General features: G+C 52.4%; 1 pseudogene; it reads left to right on the top strand.

The window, feature by feature from the left end:
• Positions 1-895: 895 nt before the first annotated feature.
• LOC119251206 (class I histocompatibility antigen, Gogo-OKO alpha chain-like) lies at positions 896-5,398 on the top strand (annotated as a pseudogene).
• Positions 5,399-6,018: the final 620 nt, after the last annotated feature.

Below are 6,018 nucleotides of genomic sequence, written 5' to 3'. Positions count from 1 at the left end.
TCTGCCCCATGCCTGGACTTTTGTCAGACGACAGGAGTAGCATGGCTCCCAGCATAATAACGTCTTTTTGAAAGGTATTATTCTAGTAAAGTAAATATTTAAAGCTATAACCCACGTAAAAAAAATTGTACATGGGATCCGTAATAATTTGTGAGACTGTGGAGACATCCTGAAAGAAAAATGTTTGAGAATCGCTGACCCAATTCCTGGGCCTGGATTCAGGGAGGCAACAGTGTCACAAAGGTCTTGGTGCAGGAGAGGAGGGGTGTCGGGGTGTGGCTCTCAAGGTCTCAGTCCCCAGAGCACTGTCTGCGGCTGGGAGGTTACTGTTGGGGCTTCCTCATCTACCCGGTTTCATCTCTCTCAATCTGCGTCGGGTCCTCCTGCCTGGATACTGGTGAGTCAGCCCAGGGCTCACTCCCCATTGCCTGGAGGTCTCCAGAGCAGCCAATCAGCAGCCCCGCGGCTCCCGTTCCAAAGCCCTCGCCCGCCCGCCGGGACTCCGTCTCCCCAGCCCGGGTGGAGGCGCATCCTGGGGGATGGGGGGCGCAGCCCTCCTGCTCCTGCTCGCGGGGCCGCGGCCCCAGGGAGACCCGGGCGGGTGAGTGCGGGTCGGGAGGGGACAGGGCGCTCCCAGAGGCGGGAGCGAGGGCGTGGGCGGGCGTGGGAAAGGCGCGACCTAGTTGTCCCCCCACCTCGGCCCCGCCCCGTCCTGGCCCCTTTCTGTCCCCCGGAGACCCCAGCCTCCTCTGGCCCCCCGAGTCCCGGCCATTTTCGTCCCGCAGCCGCTTTTCGGTCTCACTCGTCTTTCACCCGCTTTCTGTCTCCTGGGCGCCCCCCTGGGACTCGAGCCCCGAAGGGGAGAAGAATAGCCCGGGTCTCCCCTCCCGCCCCCAGGCCCCCACTCCCTGAGGTTTTTCTCCACCGCGATGTCCCGGCCCGGCCCCGGGGAGCCCCGCTTCATGGCCGTGGGCTACGTGGACGACACGCAGTTCGGGCGGTTCGACAGCGACTCCCCGGGGCCAGAGCGCGGAGCCGCGGGCGCCCTGGGCGGGGCAGGTGGGGCAGGAGGAGTGGGACGAGGAGACGCAGATGCTAAGGGAGCGCACACTGTGGTTCCGAGCGCAGCTGGACGCCCTGTGCGGCCTCTACAACCAGAGCGAGACCGGTGAGCTGGCGCGGGGCCGGGCCGGGTCAGCACCCCCATCCCCACGGACGGGGGTCGCTCAGGGTCTCCCCCTCCAGGCTTCTCTGCAACCTGCCCGGGAACAGCCCGCAGGACTTTCACCCATTTCATTCTGTTTAGTTTATTCCCTGGCGGGAGCGGGTGTGATCGGGGTGACCGCGCGGGGTGACACGGGCGGGGACAGGGTCTCACACCTTCCAGGAGAAGTTTGGCTGCGACGTGGGGCCAGACGGGCGCCTCCTTGGCGGGTATGATCAGTTCGCCTATGATGGCGCCGATTACCTGGCCCTGAACGAGGACCTGCGCTCCTGGACCGCGGCGGACATGGCCGCTCAGATCACCCGGCGCGAGTGGGAGGCCCTGGGTGAGGCAGAGGAATTCAGGAAGTTTGTGGAGGGCAGGTGCTTGAGGTGGCTGCGCAGATTCCTGGAGCACGGGAAGGAGACTCTGCAGCGCACGGGTAAGAGGGGCCTGGAGGCCTCCCGGTGCCCCCCTGCCTGGAGTCACTGTGGGAAATGAGTCCTCTCTCTAGTCCCGAGAGGGGGACTCCCCTGGGTTTCATGTTCTGCACTAGAGAGACTCCCAGAGACTCCGGCTTCTCCTGAAGGACAGTGAAGGGATCCCGTCTCTCCTGAGAAAGACAGACAGTCCCTGACATCACACGTCACCGGGTCCTTTTGACCAGGGGCCTGTTTGAGAACCACCAGTTTCTCTCTCAGTCTTGTTTCTGGTCTGAGAACATTGTCAGTTATGTGATTCCTGCTTTTCTGTGTCATTCACCTTCCACCCAGGTCAGGAATAAAAAGTCTGTGTTCCACTCCCTCTGCTTCATCCTACCCTGGGTTTTCCTCCTCATTCTAAAACTTTCTGAGGAATAGGAGAATCTCACAGATTCCCCAGATTAGCCTGTTTTTTACAGTTTATGCTTCCAGCTGTTACAGGGCAAACCCTGATATAAAATGGGGTTTCCTGACTGTGGGTCCTCACCTGTGTGCTTAAAGAGGACTTATGAATGCTAAACTACAGACACACACAAAAGATTGATGAAAGGTTTACTTACACAGGAAGGGGAATGGGAAATGAATAACTCAGGGAGAAAAAGATGGAGATAAGTTCGTAAATGCATCCTACCCGTTCCGCTGACCTGGAATCCCAGTGACCCACAGAGGTGGCGAAAACCTAGCACGCCTCGTGGTTGCCAACCCAGAGACTCCTGGCCACATGACCGGTTAAATACCCAAATGGAGAGCCTAGTTGCTTAACTCCACCCTCAGGTCCTTGCAACCTTCCCTTTGGTGATCATGGAATTTGTAGTTCCCAGTGTTGTGGGGGTGGAGTCCGCAAAGCCTGTATGGAGTTTGCTCAGGACATCCTTCACCCCTGTCATTCCTGCCACACCAATTGTCTTGTCCCTTGTGAGGATGGTCTCATGAGGATTCCTCAGTGTCCATGGAGGAAACACAAAGGGAGTTTTCTGATTTACCACCTCAGATCCCCCAAGGACACATGTGACCCACCACCCCACCTCTGAGCATGAGGTCACCCTGAGGTGCTGGGCCCTGGGCTTCTACCCTGCGGACATCACCCTGACCTGGCAGCGAGATGGGGAGGACCTGACCCAGGAGATGGAGCTGGTGGACACCAGGCCTGGGGAAGATGGAACCTTCCAGAAGTGGGCGGCGGTGGTGGTACCTTCTGGAGAGGAGCAGAGATACACATGCCACGTGCAGCATGAGGGGCTGCTGGAGCCCCAAGTCCTGAGATGGGGTGAGGAGGAGGATGTGGGCACTGAGGCTGTTCTCAGGGCCATCAGGAGCCCTTCTGGAGCCCTTCAGAGGGTCAGGATAAGGTCTGGAGCTCAGGGTATGATCTTCCCTTCCCTTCCAGTGCCCCCTCCTCAGTCCTCCATCCCCACCATGGGCATCATTGCTAGCCTGGTTCTCCTTGGAGCTGTGCTCACTGGAGCTGCGGTGACTGCAGCTGTGATGTGGAGGAAGAAGCACTCAGGTAGGGAAGGGAGTGGGAGATCTTGTCTACTGAGGGCTTTCACATCCCAGGGAGAACTTGCCCTGCCTATTTAATGGGAAGTACCATCCACACACACGTGTGTTGCCCAGAGGGCATTTGGTCCTGTCCCCCCTCACCTCCTTTCTTCATTTTTCCCAGTCCTGACCTGGGTCTTTAGTCACAGTTCTGGAAACTCCCCTGTTGTGCAGGATTAAAAGATTCCTTTAGGTCTTCTGACCTGATTGTTCCCTGGTCTCCCATGATGTTTCTTCCCACAGGAGGACAAGGAGGAAGCTACACTCAGGCTGCAGGTAAGTGTGGATCAGGGGTTTGATCCCTGAGCCCTGGGGACAGTGTAAATGGACTCTATGGGGAAGTCACCCTCATCAGTCCCTCCTGTGGTCTCATCTCTGACCAGGTTCTGTTTTGTTCTCAACCAGGCAGCGACTGTGCCCAGGGCTCTGATGTGTCTCTCAGCCCCTAAAGATCTTTTACAATGAACCTGATGAGGCTCCTGTTGTGCACACCCTGGACAGCAGTGTGATGGTGTCACTGTTGTTCTTAACTGTGATATTGAGCATTTGTTCATATTTTATTTTTCTTTGTCTACATAAGTTGCTATGTCTATAAATAATAATAAATAAAAAGATCTATTTATTCGTGCATACAAGAACCAGGGTACAGGCCAGATGCACAGGAGGTGAGAAGATTTACCAGAGATGTAGCGGGGAACAGAACAGGCAGACTGATGAAATACACTGCTGAGTGGAGCAGCGGGTGAGACAGGAGAGGTCTGCCACGCCATGTGGGATTCTCGCCCGCTGGATGGGATCGAACCTGCACTGCAGAGGCTGCGGACAGCTTCACAGTGCTGTGCTCAACTACCAGCGCCACCAGGGGTGGCCTGGAAGTCAATTTTTTTTTTTTTTGCTATATTTATAACTGTTTTTTGTCCTTATTAAAATTGGATTATTTCTTGCTATTCATTGAGTTTTAAGCATTATTTGTAAATTCTTGATACAGTCCTTTATCAGTTTCATGATATGCAAATGTTTCCCCCATTCTATGACCTGAACTCTTTTACTGTCGGGAAAACAAGCATTATTGTGCAGACAGAAGCATGGATATATTTTTTTAGAAAAGAAAAGATAAATTGCTAATTGGTTTTGAGCAGATACTGGCTGACAGGGATGAAGGGGGATGGAAGGGAATGACTTATGCGTATCCTTGAGTGTTATTTCAATGTCCTTGCATGCACATGAAATATGCTTTCAAAAATAAATTACACTTCATTCCTCAATTTATAAAACTCTTCACACATCATGTCCAAATCACGTGTTAAGATCAGACTGGCACGTGGGTTATAAGTGATGGACCCGCACATCATAGTCGCACAGTCATGATTTCTCTCAGGGGTCACTCTGGTGTTGTCCATTCTGTGGGTGTTGGACAAATGTGTAATGACCTGTGTCTATCATGAGAATATCATGCAGAGTATTTTCACTGCCCCTAATGTCTTCTGTGCTCCAAGGAAGCAAATGCAAAAAGAAACCACTGGAATCACATGAAACTAAAAAACTTCTATATTTTGAGGGAAACGCATTAAAATGAAAAGACAATATCAAGTTGGAGAAAATATTTGCACATCATCAATCCAAAAAGGAGTTACTATCCCAGATCTGCAAAGAACTGCAAAACAAGAAAACAACTCAATAAAAACAGGGCAGAGGAACTAAATAGATACTTTTGTAAAGAAGACATACAGATGGCCAATAAGTACATGGATAAATGTCACGTGCTGTCAGGAAAATGCCAATTAAAACCACAATGAGTTACTACCTTTCACCTGTGAGAGTGACCCACTGAAGGGTGTGGAGGAAAAGGAACTCTCTCTGGTACATGGTGGGTGGGAATGAAGTCTGGTCCTGTTAGTGGGCAGAATGAGGGTTTCCCAGGACCCTCAAACCTGTACACTCTACATGGGATCTGCCATCATCTGAATAAAGACAAAACATACTCTAAAGCGTAAGACCTTCAATAGAAAAGAACTTTAATACAATTAGTGTGCAATAGAGAATTAGTGTGCAATAGGGAGAAGAGAAAGAATATAGTTAGAATAGTTCGCAAGTGAAGCACCCAAAGCTACCAGTCCCCTCATTGGTAAATGCCCAGCAAAACAGGGTTGGCCCAAAACAGGCCCATTGGGGCCCGAACGCCTGCCACATGGCTAAGGCACCTACTGGTAGAGACCCATGGGACAGGGGCAGGAGGGGCCAGGCAAGTCTGGAAGGAAAAGAGCAAAGTCAAAATCCACAACAAGATAACAGCGGCCATTGTCAGCCTCCCCTTGAGTCTCTCATGCACGTCTTTGTCTCTTTCATGTGTCTCTTTCCATGTCCCCAACTCCCTGGCACAAGTCCAAGCCTGAGGAGCAAGAGTGGCTTCTTCTTTGAATGTCTCTGTGCTCCATGCGCCTCCTCCAGTCTCCTCTCCCCATCTTGCTCCACGTCTTCCTCCTCTTCCTTAGCTTCTCATGCCTGCTCAGCCCCACATTTCCTTGGGTGGGGCGGTAACCTGGAACCTCTATTTTCTATGGATAGCACATCGGTCCTGCCCCTATGGAAAACAAATGAAGGTTCCTCCAAATATTCAAAATACACCTGTCCCATGGTCAAGCATTCCATTCCTTGGTATTTATCCAAAGAACGTAAAATGCTAATTCCAAGGAATATGCACCTCCTGTGGTCACTGCAGCACTGTCTACCATGATCAAGCTATGGACACAACCTAAGTGCCCAACGGTAGGTGAGGGATAAAGAACACAA

This window comes from Talpa occidentalis, unplaced genomic scaffold, assembly GCF_014898055.3.
Source record: "Talpa occidentalis isolate TD23 unplaced genomic scaffold, MPIMG_talOcc4v2.1 talOcc4.2, whole genome shotgun sequence".
In the NCBI taxonomy this organism is placed as follows: domain Eukaryota; kingdom Metazoa; phylum Chordata; class Mammalia; order Eulipotyphla; family Talpidae; genus Talpa; species Talpa occidentalis.
This window is presented reverse-complemented; position numbering and strand designations above follow the sequence as displayed.